Source organism: Panthera tigris, chromosome A1 (assembly GCF_018350195.1).
Source record: "Panthera tigris isolate Pti1 chromosome A1, P.tigris_Pti1_mat1.1, whole genome shotgun sequence".
Taxonomy (NCBI): Eukaryota; Metazoa; Chordata; class Mammalia; order Carnivora; family Felidae; genus Panthera; species Panthera tigris.
In genome coordinates, this window is record NC_056660.1 from 140,454,454 (window position 1) to 140,477,974 (window position 23,521).

General features: G+C 42.9%; 1 long non-coding RNA gene across 1 annotated transcript in view; it reads left to right on the forward strand.

Moving 5' to 3' along the window:
* The window catches only part of LOC102958627, a 42,952-nt gene extending 20,204 nt beyond the window's left edge, over positions 1-22,748 (forward strand). The window contains exons 2-6 of the long non-coding RNA XR_006218628.1: positions 1,766-1,838; positions 5,489-5,581; positions 17,293-17,543; positions 18,513-18,830; positions 21,920-22,748. This is a non-coding gene — a long non-coding RNA (uncharacterized LOC102958627). The remainder of the gene's footprint in view (positions 1-1,765; positions 1,839-5,488; positions 5,582-17,292; positions 17,544-18,512; positions 18,831-21,919) is intronic.
* Positions 22,749-23,521: the final 773 nt, after the last annotated feature.

Below are 23,521 nucleotides of genomic sequence, written 5' to 3' on the forward strand. Positions count from 1 at the left end.
AGAGAATCTTAAGCAGGCTCTATATTCATTGTGGGCCCCAACCGCATGACTGTGGGATCATGACCTGAGCTGAAATCAAGAGTCAGATGCTCAACTGACTGAGCCATCCAGGCACCTGTGTTCCTTGGGATTGTCTATGGACAGGATGATGTCATCTATGAATAGAAGCAGTTTTACTTCTTTTTTTTAATCCTTAGTCTGCTTTTAGTGAACTATTATATCTTCTGTTCTGCACCAGTCAGAACCTTTCTTGAATCATAATATTTATTCATGGCCATCACATGTTCCTTGGGGGAAAAAAAAAATCAAAAGATAAAAAAACTATCACTGTAATCCCTACACTCAGACACAACTTTTGTGAATGTGTGGGCTGGATCCTCCCAGACATTTTTGTTAGAGGCTCTGTAGCACAGGTTATGATGTATTGAGCCACATCCTTCAGCCCCCAGATTTCAACACAGCTGTGGCATGAACATTGCCATGGACTTTGCCAGTGTCCATACAAGATCATATCACAGTGTCTTTCACCTTTGCATTCTAGAAGCCTGGAAAGCCTGCTCAGCTACACGTAGACACAACCTATAATTTCAAGGCAGTTAATACCCCCTGGTTGGAGGCAGCCCTAAACCAATAAGAGCAGGATCTCATGGATAAATGGCCCGACCTTTCCATCTTGCAGGGCATAGAATGGGACAATTCTAAGATGACTTCTGCATGGTTCCTCAGAGCCCCCTGTGGGATTGAACCCGTTTCCCAAACTGTAACCCACTTATTTATTGACTTTTCTCTCTTGCCCCTTTCCTTCGTGTGTGTTTCCTAAGATAACATCCCCCCCCTAAATTTTCTGCACCCAAATCTTGTTTCAGGGTCTGCATTCAGAGAAACCTAAACTAAGGCAGGTATCATGTGTTGTCCCTGGACAAACTGGGATATTTCCATGAATTGGTCATCAGGACAGTAAGTGTGCTACAGAGCCTCTAACAAAAATGTCTGGGAGAATCCACCCCACACATTCACAGAAGTTGTGTCTGAGTGTAGGGATTACAGTGATAGTTATTTTATCTTTTGTTTTTTTTTCCCCCCAAGGAACATGTGATGGCCATGAATAAATATTATGATTCAAGAAAGGTTCTCACATAAAAATAATGAAACTAGCTGATGAAACTATGAGAAAAGAAAACTTAACAGAAATAATCATAGTCATCTTTAAATACTTGGATACCATTCATGTGAAAGAGGAGACCAGCATTAAATGAGCACCTTCTAGGTTATACACCAGATATTATGTAGTATGCTAATACATACATTAACTTATCCATCCTTACAACAACCCAGGGAGGTAATGACAATCTTCATTTTTCATATGAGGAAACTGACACACAGAGACTTAAAGGAATTTGCCCAAGGTCCATAGTATTGGACTGAGCAAGTATAGAAACTGAGTTTCAAATCCAAACCTATCTGTTCCCACACTTGTGTCTTCCTGCTCTCCTGGACATGTTGCAAAGAAGGGCAAGCCAGGGACAAACAGATAACATTTTAAGTTTGCATAATTGTGTTTCTATGAATGCATAGCATGGCAGAGATTGTTTAGAAGTTCACCGATGCTAGTTTTTCTTCCTTGATGCAGAGGAACACTTCATGTTCTAACTTCCTTTACAATTAGATTGGGGCCATGTAACAGGGTTCTAGCAAATTATAATGTGCAGATGAAATACACCTGATATTCTCTCAATTTCTCTCTTTTTCTCTTTCACTCTCTTAGCTGGCTGAAAGCAGAGAACCCAGGAGAGGATTCTGGGAAGGTCCTTGGGGATGGTAAAGCCACCAGATAGGAGGTAAATGGATTCAAAGGGCATGAAGTAGAATAGAGCACTCTCTGTGTTGACTACATTGGACTGGGACATGAGCAATAAATGAACATACATTGGATTAAGCCATCAATGGGGGTTGTTATACAACTGGCATTCCCTAAGAAGTCATGAGCTTCCTGTCCCAGGATATACATGAACGGTGATTAAATGTTCTCAAGGCTGCTGTAAAAGATTCCTGTTGTAGCAAATGACCTATAAAACTAGTAGTTCACAAGGTGCCTGGGTAGCTCAGTCAGTCAAGCGTCCAACTCTTGATTTCAGCTCAGGTCATGACCTCACGATTTGTGGGACTGAGCCCTACATCAGGCTCTGTGCTGACAGCTCAGAGCCTGCTTGAGCCTCTCTCTCTTTCTCTCTCTCTCTCTCTCTGCCTCTCCTCAGCTCACACTCTCTCTCAAAATAAATAAATAAACTTAAAAAAATGATAGTTCACATTTACTGAGATATTATAGATCAGGCGTGTACATGTATTCTCACATTTAAATCTACAATATGCTTTATCATACTCATTTTACACATGAGGAGAGTAAGGCACAGGCACAAAGAGCTTAGATAACTTGCCCAAGGTCACACAGGAAGCAAGAGGTAGAGCCAGAGTATGTCACTTTTTTAAAATTAAGTTTGTAATTTTAATTTCAAGATAATCAACATGCAGTATTATATTAGTTTCAGGTGTTCAGCCATTCTATACATTACTCAGTGTTCATCACAGAGTACTTCACTCTTTTTTTAAAAGTTTATTTTTTTATTTTGAGAGAGAGCAGGAGAGAGAAAGTGTGCGTGTGCAGGGGAGGGGCAGAAAGAGAAGGAGGATAGAGAATCCCAAGTAGAGTCCACACTGTCAGCACAGAGACCTACGCCGGGGCTCAATCCTGTGAACCTGTGAGGTCATGACCTGAGTTGAAATCCACATGCCCCCAGAGTACCTCACTCTTAACCACTACTTCTCACTGCCTCTACACTAGAAGCCTTGGAAACTGGATTTGTCCTCAAGGGATTTTTTTGTTCTGTTTTTGTTTTAAAATTTTAATCTATGCTTAAAACTTAAAAGGTTTTACATAAAAATCATGTTTCCTGGTTTCTCTTGGAAATTCAGAAGATCTTGCAAAACTGACTTATAGATAATTATGACAACAAGCAGCTGGAGCTGAAGAGTGGCCCGTAAACTTTCCATCTAAAGCTGAGTTCTCCCCACGTATAGAGCACAGTGTTGGGCATATGACGGGGACTCAACAAATATTTAGGAAATTAGTGAATAAAAGCAGAACCTGGATTCTCTTACCCTCTCCCTGTTTCTTCAGCTCTCTTTTTTGTGACTGAGAACCGTTGAATCTGAGTTTACTAAGTTATAACACACGAGACTAATTTCCCTTTTGTTCTAAGCAGCCAGGACCCAGATTACAGGCACCTACAAACGTTGTGCCTGATTTGGGCTCATGTTGACATTTTCTATCAACTCAAAATGTTTGCTTCTATACAACTAGAGTTTGCTCTGAAGAACCAGCCAAAGCTGGGAGTAAATGGGTAGGCAGGTGCATTAGTTCTACCTCAGATTAGGTTGTGCACAATGGGCTCTTTGTAAAGTCCTTATAGAAGGGCAAGGACAGGCAGGCGTGCCCTGCTTCCAGCTTTGGAGACTCGCTCATAACAGTGCTCAAGATAGACAGGCACAGTTTTAATCTGCCTGGCTTAGACCGCTGGACTCACATGTGGGTGTGTAAGCCTCAAACAGGGGAAGCTTTTCTCTCAGGCTTGTTAGCAAAGCTCATTTGGAGGAGCCCAGGGCTGGGGCACGGCCTGGATCAGCAGCCATGACGCACACAGTGTAAGCTTCAGAAGCTGGTTGATCCCTTTAGCAGAGCCCAAGCCTGCCCGTCCTCCCCTCCCAGACTTGGGACAGTGCTGCCTTTCTCCAGAGGGTTGGTGTGTTGGCATCAAGAAGGGAAGGGCAGTGCCAGGGCTCTTCCAGGTGGAAATCTCCTGTTTATTTGCCCGGAGGAAAAAAGGGGCCTCTCCTTAAGACTTCATTTCTGAGCTCCCTATTGTGGGAGCAAAGTGGATTGCTTACAGTAGCACTTCTCACGCACGAGATTTTGCCTCCTGGGGGCATTTGCAAAGCTTGGAGGCATTTTTAATGTTAACAACTGGTGTGTGTTAACACTGATGCGTCTAGTGGGCAGAGGCCAGGGATGCTGCTGAACATCCTACGATGCATATAAGACAGCCTCCACAACAAAGAATTTCCCATCCCCAAATGTCAATAGTGCCAAGGTTGAAAAGCCCTGGCTTAGTAAAGGATGGCTTGTATTACATTTTTAAGCTTTAAAATTATAAAAAGCAATTTCTTAGCGTTTTATTATTTTATAACCAGAAAAGTAAAATAAAGGCTATTTTAAACATAGAGAAATATTTTGGACTTACCAAATATCACCTTCTTTCATTATTTATAGTAACAATGTTGGCATATAGTAGGTACTCAATATTTGTACAATGAATGAATGAATGAATGGCATGCTGTAGTGCTGTCCCTTAATGAATTTGTTATAAAGTGGTTGCTTCCTTCTTTAAGGCAGTATACAGCTCTTTTCAGGGGAGAGAAACAGGTATTGGATAGTTTATTCATTCATTCATTCATTTATTTTTCTGCTTCTGGCTTTAGCACATGGGCCTCTGACTCCGGCTACACTTTGTTTAATAAAATGTCAGATTTGCTGATAAGCTTGGCCTTCTCTCTTTTCTCAGCCCTTGTGCTGTTATTTGGGTGGATTTGACTTGATACATTTCCAATCCATCTGTATGAAAACCATATTTGATATTGATATGGATTGTAGCCATAAAGCAGTATTTCACTGAGAAAGATATATTTTGTAATTGAACAATTAAATTGTTACATATATTCCTTGCACCAAAAGATCCTAAAGTTAAGAATTACAGTTATTCAGGGGCATGTAGGTGGCTCAGTCAGTTAAGCATCTGACTTTGGCTCAGGTCGTGATATCACAGTTCATGGGATCAGGCCCCACCTTGGGCTCTCTGCTGTCAGTGTGCAGCCCACTTTGGAGCCCCTAGGCCCCCTCTCTCTCTGACCCTCTCCTGCTCTCTCTTTCGCTCTCTGAAAAAATAAATAAAGGTTAAAAAAAAAAAAAGGGAAAATCACATATTGTTCAAAACAGGAGTCCAGGCAGAACTTTGACTGATTTCTGATATTCCTTAGCATCCACCAAAATTGGTGATGGCCTCCGGGTCCTTTGCTTCTCTAGTCGTCTCCTTTTTTTTTTTTTTTTTAATTTTTTGTTTATGTTTTATTTATTTTTGAGAGAGAGAAAAAGGGAAAGAGACAGAGAGAGAGAGAGAGACCGTGTGAGCAGGGGAAGGACAGAGAGAGAGGGAAACACGGAATCTGAAGACAGTCTCCAGGCTCTGAGCTGTCAGCACAGAGCCGATGCAGGGCTCAAACTCACAGACCATGAGATCATGACCTGAGCCCAAGTCAGATGCTTAACCAGCTGAGACACCCAGACACTCCATGGTCAGTGGTTTCTTTATGGCATTATCCCCACCTGAAATTTTATCAGATATTGTTTATTTGTTTTAATATCTGTTTCTTCTTACAGATATGAGTTCTCTAAGGGCAAAGACCTGTTCTCGCTTATTCATTCTTGTGACCTCAGTGCCTTGAATGGTGCCTGGCATATAGAAGGCATTTGGTAAGTATTTGGTGAATGAATGAAAAGCAGAGCAGAGAGACCCAGAGACAAAATGACCCACCTAAGGTCATACAAAGCCCCATCAGGAGAACTAGTCATATAGCAAGGTCTAGGCTCTCTCATTCAGCCCACCCCAGTTCCCCCCACAGATACATGCTCTTTCAGCACTGCACAGTTGCCCAAGGAGACTCAGAAGCAATGTCCCAGAGGAGGGCATCATCATGTCCCAGATGGGAGGGCCCACTGTGGGGCTAATCTTGTGGTGTGACACAGAATGACCAGCCTGGTTTGCCTGGGACCAAGGAGTTCCTGGATGCAGGACTTTCAGTTTAAAAAGGGGTTGTGGAACCTGTTTGGGATTCTGTCTCCCTCTCTCTTTCTGCCCCTCCCCCGCTTGTGCTCTCTCTATGTCTCAAATAATTAAGCCTAAAAAAATGGTAGTGAGGGGTAAGTCCTAATTAAATTGGAATGAATTGGGTGACAGTAACATTCAGTGAAAAACTATGGTGCCCTACAGTGGATGCTTCCTCTGGGAAGTGCTGTCAGGTGTCAGGGAATCATGGACTCTTAGTGATGGAAAGGAGAAAGACCCGTATGTCTGCAAGAAGCTGTGAGAAGTGGGGACTATGGCAAACTGGGAAATCTGTGTCCCGTGTGAAAGGAGGTGGCCACAGTCAACTTGAAATGAATGTTGACCTGTGGGAGTAAGAGTCCACGTGGCCATATGAGTTGGTTTTTCAAGAGAAGCCTCGTGAGTGAGTGAGTGAGTGTGTGTGTGGGAGAGAGAGACAAACAGACAGAAACCTACTGATTTTTTAATGTTAGCAACTACTTTTAAAAAATATAAATATTGGGGCACCTGGGTGACTCACTCAGTCAGTTGAGCACCTGACTTCAACTCAGGTCATGATCTCGCGGCTCGTGAGTTCAGGCCGCGTGTCAGGCTCTGTGCTGACAGTTCAGGGCCTGGAGCCTGTTTCAGATTCTGTGTCTCCCTCTCTCTCTGCCTCTCCCTTGCTTGCACTCTTCTCTCTCTGTCTCTCTCTCAAAAATAAATAAACATTAAAAAAACTTTAAATATAAATATTATGCAAGATAGCAAAAGTAACTGCAGGCCAGATTCCTCTCATAGGCCACTGATTGGTAGCTGCTGATACGGTCTGATATTTCATTTTACACAGTACAGGGAATGCAAAACTAGGAATGAAGGATCCAGGCCTCTTATCAAAGGAACTTCAATAACAAACCAATTTCTATACACACTAGTTATTTTGGTGGGGGATGGGTTGGGCAGGGGGCTTGTAAAGGAAAAAATTGATCGAGCACCTACTATGTTTTAAACAATTACTTAATGTACAAAATGTACAAATCACACTCAATGTACAAAATCACACTCACTTTATACAACAGCCCTTTGAGGAGGTTACTTGATCTTTTTGCCTGTTTCCTTATGTGTAAAATAAAAAATAACGGTAAGTCATTCATGGCAAAGATTAGAGGAATCAATTCTTATGAAGGGCTTAGAGCCAGAGAGGAAGAATGTGTGGCTGTGATTGTCCATGAGATAGGCATTATCATCCTCCTTATTTAACATATGAAGAAACTGATTTTTCAGAGTTGACCTAACTTGTCCATGATTGTACAGCAATAAATCAGAGCCAAGAATTGAACCCTGATTGTCTGACTGTAATTATAGACCTCTTTCCCTCTCCAACTAGGCTGGTGTTATAAATTCAAGATAAGAAAAACAAAAACACAAATAGCCAGTTTTCTCCTTTGGTAATCATTGTACAGACAGTCAAGGTCAGAAGTGAAGTTCTGTGGTATTTCTCTACACTGTCAGCTGAGTATCATCTACAATGATGGAAGAGAAAATGTTACACAGATAATAGAAATGGTAGATAATAAAAATTTCTCCTTGGGCATTCATTATGCAATTTAGGGGGGGGGGCAGCTAATTTATCTTCCTAATTATGTTTTGCTTAAGCTGATTTTAAAATTAGTTTGTTTACCCTGAGCACACACTGATTAACAGCAGGGAGAGGTGGCCTAGAAACATCTTGGGTGGTGGAGGGATGGTGTCTTGAGATTTGGAGGGAATTTACATGGATAATTTTCATGTAGCTATGGGAAGGTAGAAGGTTAATATGTTGATGGTGCTCTGAGTATAAATTATTATTGTGATTTGTTGTTGGGTGCATTTAAATGTAAGGCTATGAATTGCAGACCCAGAGAGTTGAGTGGACCCCAAGCTCCTTCTTATTCATTCTTTAGTGCTGAGAGTTCAGTCAAGGTACATGAATCAAGCAAGAAGATGGAAGAGGAGGGCTAGCTAGAGGTGACTCTAGGAGTTTCCTTTTAGTAGATATCCAACAGAGAGTAAATATCTGTTATGTACTGTGAACTATGCCAGGAACTGAGGATACCAAGATGAATAGGCCATTGTCTAACCCCTTGGAATTACACAATCCTTTAAGGAAAACAGACTTAAAAACACAGAAATCACAGCCTAGTATATCAGGGCTATAAAAAAGATGGGGCAGAGTTGAGGGAGCAGAGAAGAGACTATGACAATCTGCCTAAGGGACTCAGGACAGAGAGCAGCCCCATTCCTCACTCTTCCTTGGCTTTGCTCTGTTTTGTGGGTGGGAGTAGGGAACTCCTGCAGACCAGTGTCAGCTGGCTTCTGGCTGGTTCAACCAATGAGAGGCAATGGTGACAGACTGGAGGATGGGAGAGAGGGAGAGTCAGGGTATCTCTCTTTCCTTCCCTGCCTGGAGTGCTGTTTTCAAAATCTGCAAAGCATCTGTGTCTCTGCCATAACCCCACCTCCTACTGAACAGGCCCATTGGGATCCAGCTTCAGCAGGGCGATCCCAGCCCCTGGGATCTGGTAACCTGTTTGCACCTCCAGCCTGGGAGTGGTAGCAGCTTCTTGCTGGTGCTAATCTCTGCTTTGCCTCACTGTCCCCTGGTTTTTCCTTCACCTGGAAACCAATGCCCTATACTAAATTCACTCTATTTGAATAGAGAAGGTGGTTTCTGTATTTCCAGCTGGGCTCTGATGGACATGGAGGGCTTCTCAGGGGCGCTGATCCTGGAGCTGGTTCATAAAGGGAGAGAAAGCATTTGCTAGATAGATAGCCAGGGAAGACCGTCCTCAATACACTTGGATGTGTGAGAAGCTTCGGGTGTCCAGGAGGGACAGAACACCCTGGCAGCAGGGAGCAAGTAAGGATTTTCAGAAAGGGAATAAAGTTTTCAAGTATTTTAGAAAACTCATCTGACTAACTCTGCTCAGTGTATTGGTAAGGAAAAGAGCAGGGTGGGTGTGAAGCCTAGTTAAGAGACAATCACCAATGATTCAGGTCAAAAGCCATAGAGGCTTGAACTAGAACAGCTTGATGCATTAATATGGAAAAGAAGTGAAATGCCCTGGATATCACATTCTTCATTAGGTCCAAGAAAGGAAATTTCTTGTTTTCCTGCAATACCACAGTAAATACTTGTTGAATGGATTAATAATATTCCAACAATTTATTTGTGTCATAAAACCTCAGGTGTGCCCTTTCTTCCTTACAGTTCTCCCACCTCAACCTGAACCCTCAGTGCCACGATAATATTTGACCTGTCCTGTGCAGCCTGTTGGACAAGGTCTGTGAATTTGTCCTTCCCCTTTTCAGGGATTCACGCCACTCTAGAGTAGCCCTCTATTAAAGTTTCTCTCCGCTAGAGCCATTCAATCATTGGGTATTTACTAAACACTTACATCCTAATAGCTGACATTTACTGAGCACTTATAACACCATCAGGAACTGGGCTAAGCCCTTGCCATGCATTTGTCTCATTCCTGATAACAGCCCAGTGAAGTAGGTGCCACTCTTGTCCTCATTTTATAGATAAGGAAGATACGTAGAGGCCGAGGAACAAGTCACACAGTCAGTGGCAGAGCTGGAATTCATATCTACGTATCTGACTCTGGAGCCCAGGTTCTGAGCCACTGAAGTTATATTGCTTGGCACTGTGTGCTGTATGCAGTTGGGCATCTCAAGACAAGTCAGACAAATCTGTGGGGAGGAAAGAGTAAACCTTGATGCTAAAAAATATATCGTAATTCAAGGCAACACAAGAAAAGCTGCCACAAACCAGAATGTGATTATCACCAATGTGATGGTAGGGATAATGAGAGAGAGATCACCCCAGACTGGGATAATCAAGAAAGGCTTCAGGAGGTAGAATTTGCCTTGTGGTTTTCCTGGTATTTAAGGAGGCATACCGAATTCCTTTGAAACAATGCAAGAACAACTTGAAGGTCAGTCGTGGGCTGATGCAAACTGCAGCGGGAAATTAAAGAAGGGAGAGGTTAGTATCGACTGGAAAAGGCACTTGGTTAATCTTCCAGCTCTGGGCACCTGTGGATGGAACCTAGTATGGATGGCCGATGCGCAGAATATAGTGAAACTCCTCTGCCTCATAGCCCAGAGCCTATTTCATATATACACATTCTCAGGTTGAGACAGCCTTTTTCTGGGACTCCAGTTTTCCTTTTATTTCTTTTTTTTACAGTTTATTTATTTATTTTTGAGAGAGAGAGAGCACACCAGCGGAGGAGGGGCAGAGAAGGAGGGAGACACAGGACCTGAAGCAGGCTCCAGGTTCCCAGCTGTCAGCACAGAGCCTGACGTGGGGCTGGAACTTACAAACCATGAGATCACAACCTGAGCCGAAGTCAGACGCTTAACCGACTGAGCCACTCAGGTGCCCTTTCGGTTTTCTCTTCAGATGCCGCCTCGCCCACTCTTTTTTTTTACACATTACCTGTGACCACAGCAGGGAGGACAAATCCCACTACAGCCAAGAAAGAGGCACCATCTCTCCTGGTGCGCGAGGGATGATGGGATGGCAAGCACACACGAGATTTGAGTTTATTCACTCGATGGCTCATTCATTAGGTAACACAGAGAAATGGCCCCAGAGTAAGAGGAAGTTGGAGTCTGAGCATGGAGGTAAAAGAATGCCTGCTTGTCTCCAAAGTAAAATCTCTTATCTTTTTAGCCTGGTCATCATTCCTTCTCTTGGGAACTCCTCCCCTACCCTGTTTGATCTAAATGAGACTAAATCAAATATGTTGACCTTTACCGCCGGGGGAGAGGATACAACCCATCTGGCCAACCAGAGGACTCCATCCCCCTGGCCATGGTGACTAGGCCAAGCCTGGTGACAGGTGGGCTCCTTGCCATCCAGCCTGCTAGCCATGAGCTACAGGAGACTGCCATTCACAATGGTGGGGCCCCATGTGAGCCAACACTGATGTGAAACCAGGGGCCTACCTATGATTTGATGAGTCAGTCCCCTCTGGTCCCTTTAATGGGTACACATTCAGAGACTGTCAGTTGATAACTGTTTTGGAGATCTGGTGTCTACAAGTGCTATTCTGGGCTATATCAATTAAGGTTATATTTTAATTTCCGGGACAGAAGCACATAACAGAGGCATAAACTTAAGGATATTTGAACCAGGGGTATTTGAAGAGAAAATAGGCATGCCCTCCCATAGTCCCTACATCTAGACATCCTGTTCAAGCAAAAGGATGTTGGATACATATATGGACAATTTTTCTTCCAGGAATATTGTACCAATTTACACTCCACTAGGGATCTGCAAATGTCTTTTTCTCCCTGCCCTCAGCAAACCTACATACTTAATATATATTTTTAAAAATAATCAGCTTGATAGATAATAAATTGTATTGTTGTTTTTCTAATTTGTGTTTGATTTCCAAAAAGTTAGATTCTTTTCATACTTACTTTCAATTTCTATTTCCCCTTTTATGAGTGACTCCTTTAGGTGTTTTTGCAATTTTATACTAGGATATTCATTTTTTTCTTATTGATTTTTAAGAGTCATTTGTGTATGAGGACCTCACAAATTTATCTGTCTTAGATGTTGCATATATTCTCAGTTTGTCATTTTCTTTGATGTTTACCATGGATTTTTTTTCCCCCGTCATTGCAATACAACTTACATACAATAAAATGTATCCACTTTAAGTGTGCAATGTAATGAGTTTTGTTAAATGTATATACCCATGTAGCCATTACCACAATCAAGATATAGAATATTTCTGCCACCCCAAAAAGTTCCCTTGTCCATTTTACATGGATCTAATTTCCATCACTTTAGATTAATTTTTCCTTTTCTAGAACTTCATATAAATGGAATAATCCAAAGTATACTTTTTTCACAAAGCATGTTTCTGAAATTCACCCATGCTGTTTTGTTCTCAAAATAAATGATTAAGAAAATGAAAAGACAACTTATAGAAGATGAGAAAATATTTTTTAAATGTTTATTCTTTTTTTTTTTTTTTTGAAAGAGAGTGTGTGCACAAGTCAGGGAAGGGCAGAGAGAGAGGGAGATAGATAATCCAAAGCAGGCTTCTCGCTACCAGAGCAAAGCCTGACATGGGGTTTGAACCCACGAACCATGAGATCGTAACCTGAACCGAAGTCAGATGCTCAATCAACTGAGCCACCCAGGCGCCCCAAGAAAATATTTTTAATACATGTTAAAATATGTTTCCTGACAAACGACTTGTATCTTGTATGCTTTTTTATTTATTCTATTTTATTTTAAAGTTTATTTATCAGCTCAGATATCTCACTATTGGTGCAGAGCCTGACTTGGGGCTCAAGCCCATAAAGCCACAAGATCATGACCTGAGCCAAAAACAAGAGTCAGATGCTTAACCAAGCCATGCAGGTGCCCCTTGTGGATGCTTTTTTTTTTTTTTTTTTTTTTTTAAATTAAGAGAGAGCGTGCACAAGCAAGGGAGAGGGGCAGAGAGGGAGAGAGAGAGAGAATCTTAAGCAGGCTTCACGCTCAGCACTGAGGTGGATGTGGGGTGCAATCCCACAACCCTGGGATCTTGACCTGAGCTGAAATCAAGAATAGGATGCTCAACCGACTTGAGCCACCCAGTCGCCCCTTGTGGATGCTTTTGATATACAAAAACTTTAAATTTTTAAGAAGTTGGATGTGTCTGTCTTTACTTTATGGTGATGCCTTTGGTGTTATTCCTAAAGATACTTTTATCCCCAAAATTAGACAACTGTTGATTTATAATTTTCTGACAATTTTATAATGTTAAAATTTTAATCTAAACTCAAAATAAAATTAGGATTTTTATTCTCTCTGAATTACTTTTCAAAAATGGTAGCAAATTATATCAATACCATTTAGTGATATTCTGTCCTCCTCCCCTGATTTAAAATGCCATGTTTATTAAATATTAAAATATTATAGACAAGGGTCAGTTCTGGTCCTTTTATCCTATTTTCCAGCCATGGGAACAACTGAACACTTTCGTTAGCTGTAATATTTTTTCTGTTTTGTAGCCTATGAATTCTGACTTCCCTTCTTCCCTCTCTCTCTCTCTGACCCTCTTTCTTTTTCTCTTTCTTTCTCTTTTCCTCAATGATGTGTTGAAATCTTATGTTTTCCAAGGTGGCCACCTTTCTCCATCATATCATCTTGATATTTGGATTTGGTGAGAATATTCTTTTTTCCCCTCTTTCCTCCCAATTTTATTGAGGAGTGATGGATAAATATAATTGTATATATTTTAAATGTACAATGTGATGGTTTGATAGAAACATATATATTGTGGAACGATCACCAAGATCAAGATAATTAATACATACATCACCTATGAGAATATTTTTTATTTTAATATTGAAGTCATTTTACTTGGTGAGAGTAATGCAAAACAGGAATATTAAAGCTTTTGGGAAGCTAGCCCATTACTATCCAATAATTCAGTGGTCTTGATTTTACCAATGAAAGAAAATGAGGCACTTTTTCAAATCACAGAGGTCTAATTTGTAAATTGCCTTTCCCAGCATATAAGTCTACAGGTGGCCCCCAAAGAATTATTAACCATTCACTGTAGTTCTTAGTAGTAATTGACTTATTTACACAAAGAATTGGTTCCCAAAATTGCTTTAACCAGACTGAAAGACTAAATCTACTTGACTTCAAATAAAGAAGACAGGTGAAAAGGGGGCATTAATCTTACTCCTGGGAAAGTTATGTTAAAATGATTTCTGTCTTCCTTCTCAAAGTAGCCATGTGTCATTGATTTTAGCCAGGAGGCAGGCATGTAAATAAACACCAAGAGAAAACCCAAACAGAATACCTTCTGAACTCAATTTTGTGGTAGGATTGAGGGTTGGAAGTAAAATTATGTGGACCCTAAGTGAACACAGCAATAGCAGCTTACAAGAGGGAGTTAGAACAATGGTCTGCATAGCAATCTCTGCCCTCAGTGTGAAGTCTTCCTACATTTCTTTCATCTTTGGGGAGGTTTCAGTCCGATTTGTGCAAGGAGAATTCTTATATAGGATGTATATGGATCGGTTGAAGTAATGGACAAGAACACTTTGCAAAGGCTCAATTGCTTTACACACTTAAGGTGTTATTATTGTGCTTCTGAAAGTATAAGGAAGAATGAAAAAAGGTGATTATCTGCTAAAATTGTATGTTGATAGTGGGATTTTTTTTAAATATGAAATTTATTGTCAGATTGGTTTCCATACAACACCCAGTGCTCATCCCAAAAGGTGCCCTCCTCAATACCCATCACCCACCCTCCCCTCCCTCCCACCCCCCATCAACCCTCAGTTTGTTCTCAGTTTTTAAGAGTCTCTTATGTTTTGGCTCCCTCCCTCTCTAACCTCTTTTTTTTTTCTTCCCCTTCCCCATGGACTTCTGTTAAGTTTCTCAGGATCCACATAAGAGTGAAACCATATGTTATCTGTCTTTCTCTGTATGACTTATTTCACTTAGCATAACACTCTCCAGTTCCATCCACATTGCTACAAAAGGCCATATTTCATTCTTTCTCATTGCCACGTAGTACTCCACTGTGTATATAAACCACAATTTCTTTATCCATTCATCAGTCGATGGACATTTAGGCTCTTTCCATAATTTGGCTATTGTGGAGAGTGCTGCTATAAACATTGAGGTACAAGTGCCTCTATGCAGCAGCATTCCTGTATCTCTTGGGTAAATTCCTAGCAGTGCTATTGCTGGGTCATAGGGTAGGTCTATTTTTAATTTTTTGAGGAACCTCCACACTGTTTTCCAGAGTGGCTGCCCCAGTTTGCATTCCCACCAACAGTGCAAGAGGGTTCCGGTTTCTCCACATCCTCACCAGCATCTATAGTCTCCTGATTTGTTCATTTTGGCCACTCTGACTGGCGTGAGGTGATATCTGAGTGTAGTTTTGGTTTGTATTTCCCTGATGAAGAGCGACGTTGAGCATCTTTTCATGTGCTTGTTGCCCATCTGGATGTCTTCTTTAGAGAAGTGTCTATTCATGTTTTCTGGCCATTTCTTCACTGGATTGTTTTTCGGGTGTGGAGTTTGGTGAACTCTTTATAGATTTTGGATACTAGTCCTTTGTCTGATATGTCATTTGCAAATGTGGGATTTTTTTTAAATGTTTTTATTTATTTTTGAGACAGAGAGAGACAGAGCATGAGCAGTGGAGGGGCAGAGAGAGAGCAAGACACAGAATCCGAAGCAGGCTCCAGGCTCTGAGCTGTCAACACAGAGCCCAGCGCGGGGCTCGAACTGACGGACTGTGAGATGATGACCTGAGCTGAAGTCGGACGCTTAACCGACTAAGCCACCCAGGTGCCCCAATAGTGGGAATTTTTTAAAGAGTGTTCATTTCTCTTCAAATAACTACTATCAACAGTTTGGGACAAATTTTTTCCAGTCACAGTTTGTAAAACAAAACCTCTCACTTACAAGGATATAATGAGGAGTTTCTTTCCCCCAGTTCTTTGGGTCTGGCTCAAGGACTGGGTAAGCAGCTGTTTTGCCAAAGCTGGCCTCTCTTCTTTCCCCCTTCCCAGTCTCTGCCCAATTGGCCAGCAAGTTAATAAGTCTCAATGTCATCCAGTCTTTTTGCCAGGAATTAATAAACTACAGTGTCATAAAAAAAAATTGTTTAGATGTTTATGGTATGTGGATTCACACTTCAAGAACCCCATACTCTGTTTTACAAGTAGGACGTTTTCGGCACTTCCTGCGTCCCCCTCTGATCTTGTGGCCTTGCAGTGCCATGGCCTTGTGGTCTTCTTCTTTGTACTCTGGTGTCATCTGTTAAGGACACTGAAGGTCAACCTCTAATCTCACTTTCTAGTAAAAAATGGTCTGTGAGGCCAAGACGAATCTCTAAATAGCTCAATGCCGTGGAATCAGGTGGAATGCTGACATGAGAGTCCTTGGAGGAGGAAGAGGATAGCACGTGGGTTGACTTGGTTGACTTCAGGTTAAAATAATTGGCATGTCTTCTTTCTGGTCTTTGTAAGGTATGGCATTTCCAAAACCACTTGGTACTGTGAGGCCTAATCTCCACCATTTCACAAACTAGCCAGGTGGGCAATGTTAAAATAGGTATCTTTGGCCTCCTTTGTTCATAATGGGAATAGCAGTGTGTGTTGCTCCCATGTCTGTGTCATTCTAAAAGCCAATATACTAATCAATGTGATATGGCCATATGAAGTGCAAAACCCTCTGTATTCTTTTAATGGTGATACATTTTGACCCTATGCACTGTGGGGGGGGGGGGGCGATGGGCAAAGAAAGCTGAGTGTCTTGAAAATCAGAGGTCAAAGCTATAGGTTTACTTTTTTTTTTAATAGATAATTTATTGTCAAATTGGTTTCCATACAACAGCCAGTGCTCATCCCAACTGGTGCCCTCCTCAATGCCCATCACCCACTTTCCCCTCTCCCCTACCCCCCATCAACTTTTAAAAATTCCAGTTCCAGTGTGTCTGCCAAAAAAAAAAATATCTACAGTGGAGAATCAAGGAGAACCACTCATCTCCCAGTTTTTAAGGTCATATGTGTGACCAAATGCTAGGAGATTGTATTCACAGTTACCTTATATACAAAATATTCCTTTTGTTGCTGCTTCTCCCTTCCGATAACTTCAGATACCCCCAAGCCCCAGGCTACAGATTCTCAAATTCCCTAGAATTGTGTTGGAGTTGACAGAATTCACCCCAAGCAGATTGTGTGGACCATGAGAGACAGACAGGCAGACAGACAGAGAAGCAAGAATGCCTGTGGTGGGGGGCATGTGTGTCTCGGGGGTGGTGGTGGGAACATGGTAGGAGTTACTTGAGAGTGTCCGAAGATGTCTAGGAAAAATGGCTTTGGGAAGGCACAGGCAGAGCTTTTGGAAGGTTCTGCAGATGTCTCCCCACATCCATGAAGTTGGATGTTAGCACTCCTAGCTGACTATAGGCCTGGCTCCTGACCCCAGTGGGGAACAAAATAGGGGTCTGCTGATAAGTGCTTAACAATTGGTTTGGCGGGGAAAGGAGTAATAAATAAAGCCCTGGTTTGTAGTGTTTGCTGGATTCTCTGGTGTAAATACTGCCCACCATGGCTGAGTTCCAGCTACCAGTGTGACGTCATTGAAATGGAGTTGGGAGGAAATGTGCAGTAACACCCCATATGCAGTATTCCCACATAGAGATCCAGTAGACATAAATAGCTTCAAGTGCATAGATAAGAGTAGGCATAATGAAATATTTAGGAAGTGATGAGGTTTAAGTATTTATTACCTTTTTTTTAATATAATTCATCTAACTGTATGCCTATATAATTTAATTTTCAATAATGGCAGTGTTTTAACAACCATCTGGCAAGATTCCTGAAATTTTGACACTCACCTCTCATGAGCCCAGTACAAGCTGGTTTTGGACTTTGGGTCCAAAGGAGAAGAACAAAATGCTCAGTGTATTAGAGGAATATTCGAACTCTGAGGAGAACACAAGACTCCTGGTTCCTACTCTATCCCCTACTCTGGCAGAAGAAGTGCCCTAAATGGGTCTGAGACAAACAAGTGGACTTCTTTAACCATCACAATAACAAAAAGTAAGACAAAAAAAGTCTCCAAAATCTTTACCCTGCTGGCATAGAATTTTCATCTCACCTCATGGTTAACCCATATCCATCTAGATAGTAGGTCTGGGAGGGAAGGTTTATAGGAAGGGTGAGTTTTGAGATGGAAGGAAGAGGAGAGCTTGGGTTATGTCAAAACAGACAGAGACTGTCATAGAAGGTTCTAGAAGCCAGGTATGGTATTTGGATGCTGGATGCTGAAATTGCCAGAACTGGCACAAATTTTGAACATTTCCTCACGAGATTCTTATGGTAAAGAGAAAAAACCTGTGGTCTCAGAAACACACCTTATAAAATAGGTCTCCCAGAATTCAGGCCACAGTGCTGTCCCCAGCAGCCATAATGAGACACAAAATGAGAAGTGCCTGAGGCCTAGGTGCTACCAAATTGTGCCCTGCTGAGTACACATGGAGAGGAAAATGACCAAATGCCATTTCAGTACATTATCAATCCAATCTACTTCTTGAAAGGCAGCAGAGTACAAATCTAGTTCTAAAAATATCATTGTAATCTGTGGCTTGGAATAATCACACCTATCAAAGGCCAGGTTAAAATGTGTGTGTGTGTGTGTGTGTGTGTGTGTGTGTGTGTGTGTGTGTGTGTGTCTGCACGCACATGCTCATGTATGCAGGCTAGAGCGAGGGAATGAATACTAGTGCATATATGCGACAATAATTTTCTTTCTCTTTCCAGGTGTTCTTTCTAGGCAGCAGATAAAACACTGGAGAGTGGGGCAGTTGGGAGAAGGGAGGGAACACTACTGAGTACTCCTCAGGACCCAGGCACTGTGTGCAGCGCCTTCCGCCGGTTCCCTCACACAGGGCTTGAGAACCTCTGAAGTAGGCAGTCTGACAGCCAAGAAGTGCTAGAGCTGTGTTTTAAATTGATCTGCTGGAAACCAAAGACCCTATGCTGTGCTGATGCCATGCCTGTCCTTCACAGATCAGAACACAGAAGTCTGGAATTGGGTCATCCTTACCTCGTGACACCCAACACAAGAACGGTTCCCAGCACAGAAGAGAGTCCACAAATGCTTGTTGAATACAGTAATTTCAGAACAATGAGTTAACATCTGAGTGTTTGACTTGCAGCGTGTCAGTTGGGAAGAAACTCCACAACTACCCCAGGTCCAGTGATACTCCTTGAATCGACTCAGAAGCAGATAATGGGAGACACCAATCCTTCTATTGTATTAACAGCTACTGGTTTACTCATAAGTGGCACTGCTTGTCAGCACTCTTTGGCACGCTGTGAAGTCAGGTGACTTTTGATGATAAGGGTGTGTTAGACTATGTACCAGACCATATCTAATTTTGCCTTTGGGGTACAGGGATGCTTCTCACTCTGAGAAAGACCTAGAGGAATATGTAAATAGCTGCATTTACAAAGATAGAACTTGGTGGTGGGGGGTGGAGGGAGTAATTTTGTGCTACAAAATTATTTACCAGGGGGTTCCTTTAGATCATCATATTCCAGAGGGTGTTTAAAATATGAATTAATATGGGGTGCCTTGGTGACTCAATCGGATAAAGTGATCAACCCTTGATTTTGGCTCAGGTCATGATCTCACGGTTTGTGGGATCAAGCTCCGCACTGGGCTCTGCGCTGACGCTGTGGAGCCTGCTTGGGATTCTCTCTCTCCCTCTCTTCTACCCCTCCCCCACCCCCATCTCTCTGTCTCAAAATAAATAAATAAACTTAAAAAAATATGAATCAATATGACTCAATATTCCCCAGGCTGGAGCCACCATCTAGGCCAGCCCAGTCCCTGTGCAAAGGAGCGCTCAGCTCTCTCTCCCTTTGTCCTCCTTTCTCTTTAGGTAGAGAAATGTCCCTTCAACTAATCTCGGGGAGCCTGGTGAAGGGACAAGCTGGCTGCCCCCAAGAGGGGAAGTTTGAGTGCAAGAATATAGGCTTGAGTGCAAGAATATAGGGGAAACAGAGGGGACTTGTGGAGGGATTTGTGGCATCTGCTAAGAATGGGGCTGCATACCCAGAGGACGCCCAGCACCAGGAAGGAGACCTACCCTTGGGACTGTTTGCCTGGGCCTCCTGTGGGATTTTGAGGGAGAAAGAAACAGAGTCCTCACAACATCAGAGCCCCCACCTGTTTACACTAGCCGGTTTCCACCACCCAAGGGGGTAAATTGAGCTGCATATTTGATGATGAGGAAGCGAAGTGGAATGTGAGAATCCTCATTACTGACGTCAAGCTTGCCTTTCATTTTATTTATACCCATGACATTGTGACACAGGATCTAATTTTCCATTGTATTTTTTCCTCCGTTAGGGCCCGAGTGATGACAAATGATTTTGTGCATGAGCCTGGAAAACAACATTTTAAATTCAAAGCTAGGGACCCTGCAGGATTCGGTGTCTATTTCTAGCTTACCACCCGCCTGCCCCTCCCTTGAACATCTGTACTGACCATCGAGATGGGCAAAAGGCATCGTACTCCTACAGGGCAGGACTGCCTGAGAAGTCAGAGCTCAAGGCATCCAGGTGCCCACTCCTGTCTGGTGACAGGCTGTTCCTTCATGGCATGGGTGCTGGCAGGAGGCCAGGGAGCAGTGGGGCTGCACGGCAGCCTTGGCTCAGAGCCCTGGCTGCTGTCTGGGCATGAAACTGGGCTCTGGCACCAGGAGCATGGTTCTAGCTTTCTGACCCAGAACTGCCTGTGCAGCAACTACCCCGCCTCTCAAGCCCTGGTGGGTCCCGTGCCTTCTGCCCCTCAGGCAGGACAGGTTTAGGAGCAGAGATTGATCTGGAAGGAATGGCAGGAGCAATTAGAGGGTGCTGTGGCAAAAGTCAGTAATGTCTCCATGCACAGAAACAGCCTTTGAGGGTGTGCCTAAGATGGAGGAAAGAATGGATGTGTGTCCACCAAGTGGACAGAGTGAACTTTACCCCAGTTGCTTGGTCTGCTGTGGAGTGGACTAGGGGCCTTGGCCCTATCAAAGGTCTCCCTCCATGACCTCCCAGGGCCTCAAATCCAGACACAGTACCTCTAATGTGGGGTCCTCTTCCTACCCTGAAATGAAATGAAAGCTCCCCCTGGGTCCCAGCAAAGCTGGGCCTCTGGTGGGGCCTCCTGTCGCCAGCTTTTCAACCATGTTTTTCAGCCTCTGACCCCAGAGTAATCTCAACTTCCTTGTACTCAGTTCAGAAGATGTTTGCTATTCGGGATTCTGATGCAGAGGTTTGATAAGAGAGGCCTCAGGCCTTCTGAGTTAGTAAACCAACAGAGTCCAAGGATTTGAAAACTGAGAAGCCTAAGGACAGCCACGCCCTGAGAGGTGGCACAGTGCCAGCTCCTGTCACCTGAAATCTTCCAGGATATTTAGAAATGGGTGTTTGCGTGATTTTACTACATTTACTTTGGATGTCTTGTTTGATTTGTTTTTGAAACAAGGGTTTCCCATAGCACCAACAAAATCGGATCTGTGTTTTATTGAATCTACTGGAGTTCCTATGCTTGACTTGGTTTTGCTTTCTAGCTCTGTGTCAATTTTCTCAGTCAATTTAGGTAAAACTGGCACAGAATAAGCTGTTGTGTAGAAATACAGTGTGGGAAAACGAGAACATCTTCTAAGCTGCCCTGATATCTCACCCCTAACTGGCCTACAGGTGTGAGAGCTGCTTGGGGAGGAAGGGGCTGTCTTCATGTGCAGCAGCTGGGGGGCCAGGCCTTTACAATTCCTTTTGCAACAGCCCAGCTTAGACCAATGTTGACAGCCTGTGTATGTGTTTTCAGCTAGTCTCACATGCTTCCCATGGGTGATTGTATCAAGTGCTTCCTACTGGATGCCAGGGGTGGAGGTGAGGGCTAAGGGCAAAGGAGGTGTGAATTAGAGCCATTTCCATCACCCAGAAAGTACACAAGTAACACAAGGCTATGGGAAAGAAAAGTTTGGTAGTAAGGAAACACTAAGTGGACTCCACAGGCTCAGGGTATAACTGGACAAGCTCTAGGTTTCATACTGGGATGCTGGTGTCACTTAGAAATCCCTTTCCCAAGGTTCATTGGAAGGTGGTTTGGGACAGGTGCATGAAAGGTGTTGTCAGATAGTCCAGGGTGCAAATGCTTCCTTATTAGCTCTGTGATCTTGGGAAGGTACTTAAACCTTCTAGGCTTCAGTTCCCACGTCTGTAGAAGGGAGGTACTGAGCCTGTCACATAGGGTTAATGTGGGAAGTGAATGAGATTAGGAAAACAAACCATGTCTGTAGCACTGAGCACATAGTAGGGATTCCCTTCTTGGACTGGGGATCAGAGAACCCCACAGAAGTCCTGCTTTTAAGTCTTAGCCCAGGTGGGTGGTTCACTTCTCTGAATTTTCTCTGTGACAGATGCAGAAGTTGGAAATCTGTATGCTGACTGAGGAGATATGATTGTGCTGATTAAGATGTGCAGTGAAGAGACAAGTGAACCCCATGGCTCAGCGATACAGTGTGGACAGAGGAATTGTCTTCATGAACAAGTGTTGGAAGAGAAGACCTGAGGAACACAGAAACATGGCTGGCCTGATCCTCGCCATGCTGTCCAAGATAGAGCTGGCTTAGATGGGGTGCCTCTGCCAGGACTGTTTCTGCCTTAATTCTGCCTTGAAGGCTCAGGTGAACCTGATTTTGTCTTGGGGTTCAGGGAGGGAACATCAAGATATGGTAGAGGATACACAGCACACTTTACCCTGAGCCAGAATCCCCGAGACAAGACCCTAGCCCCTTCTCCTGACTCCTAACCCCCAGCTGCCAGCTACCCACAATCCTCTGGGTGTCTTCCTGTAGAAGGTGAAGACTCAGCTAGGAAAAGAATTGAGTGATACTATTGTCAAGGGGGATTTCACAGGGGTGTTCCATTGGCCACTGGGAGAAAAAGGTGTATTAAAATTTTTTTCTGAGGAAATTGAAATCCAAACATCTGTCTAACCAAGCCTAGATGGAAAGTGAGTCTTGATTCCATATTAAACACATTAGTCCTGAAAGAGAAGAATAAGTCCTTACATTAATAGGAGTAGTGAGGCTTCTCTGCAGGTTTTAGAGTAGTTCTGAGTAAAAAACAAGAGTGGTCAGAATCCATTAAGAATATGAAAATATAGTATAGCTGAGAACTCTGCTCTCCTCCTTTACTAAATTATTTATCTGGGCTACTGATAATTAATTTCCCGAATTCCCTAGTTTCCCCACCCTCTCATTTATACATGTGGTTTCTCAGCAATGGACAGGGAAGGGAGTCTGAGACACAGGGAGTCATGGGTGGTCTATACTCTGGATGGTGACTAATTGAGACTTGGCTGTCTTTCATGATATGCCTTTTATGGATGGAGGCAAAAGAAGTACTCAGTGATCTCAAGGAATACTCCAGGGTCTCCCAGCCAGATTGGCTAGGAAAAACTGACCAATAAATAAACATTGACTGAGTACCTACTCTGTGGCAGGCACAGTGTAATGCTTTGGGTATACATGGTCCCTGCCTTCACAGAACTCAGTCTGGCGAGGAAGGTAGATTTTTAAACAAATAAACACACCAACTTGCATAATTTGCAGATTGTGATGAATGAGTAACTACTATGAGACAGTTAACAGTGGGGATATGATACAGATAGGGGAGTTGGGGTCAAGAAAGTTCTCTCTGACGAGGTGACAGATAAAGCCTAGAACGCTGCTTCTCAAATTCCAATGTGCATCAGAATCACCTGGAGAGTTTGTTAAAAAAATAAAAAAGGTTTTCTGGGTACCCTTCCCACCAGAGTTTCTGATTCAGTAGGTCTGATGTGGGTCCCAAAACTCTGTGTTTCTAATAAATTACTGGATGATACTGAGATTGCTGGTTTGGAGGTCACACTTTGAGAACCATGAGGCTGGAGGATTGGTAGGAACTAGCCGGGTAAAGAGAGTGGAGGGAACACCAGTACAGCAGAGGGGGCAGCATGTACAAATGCCCCAGTGTGG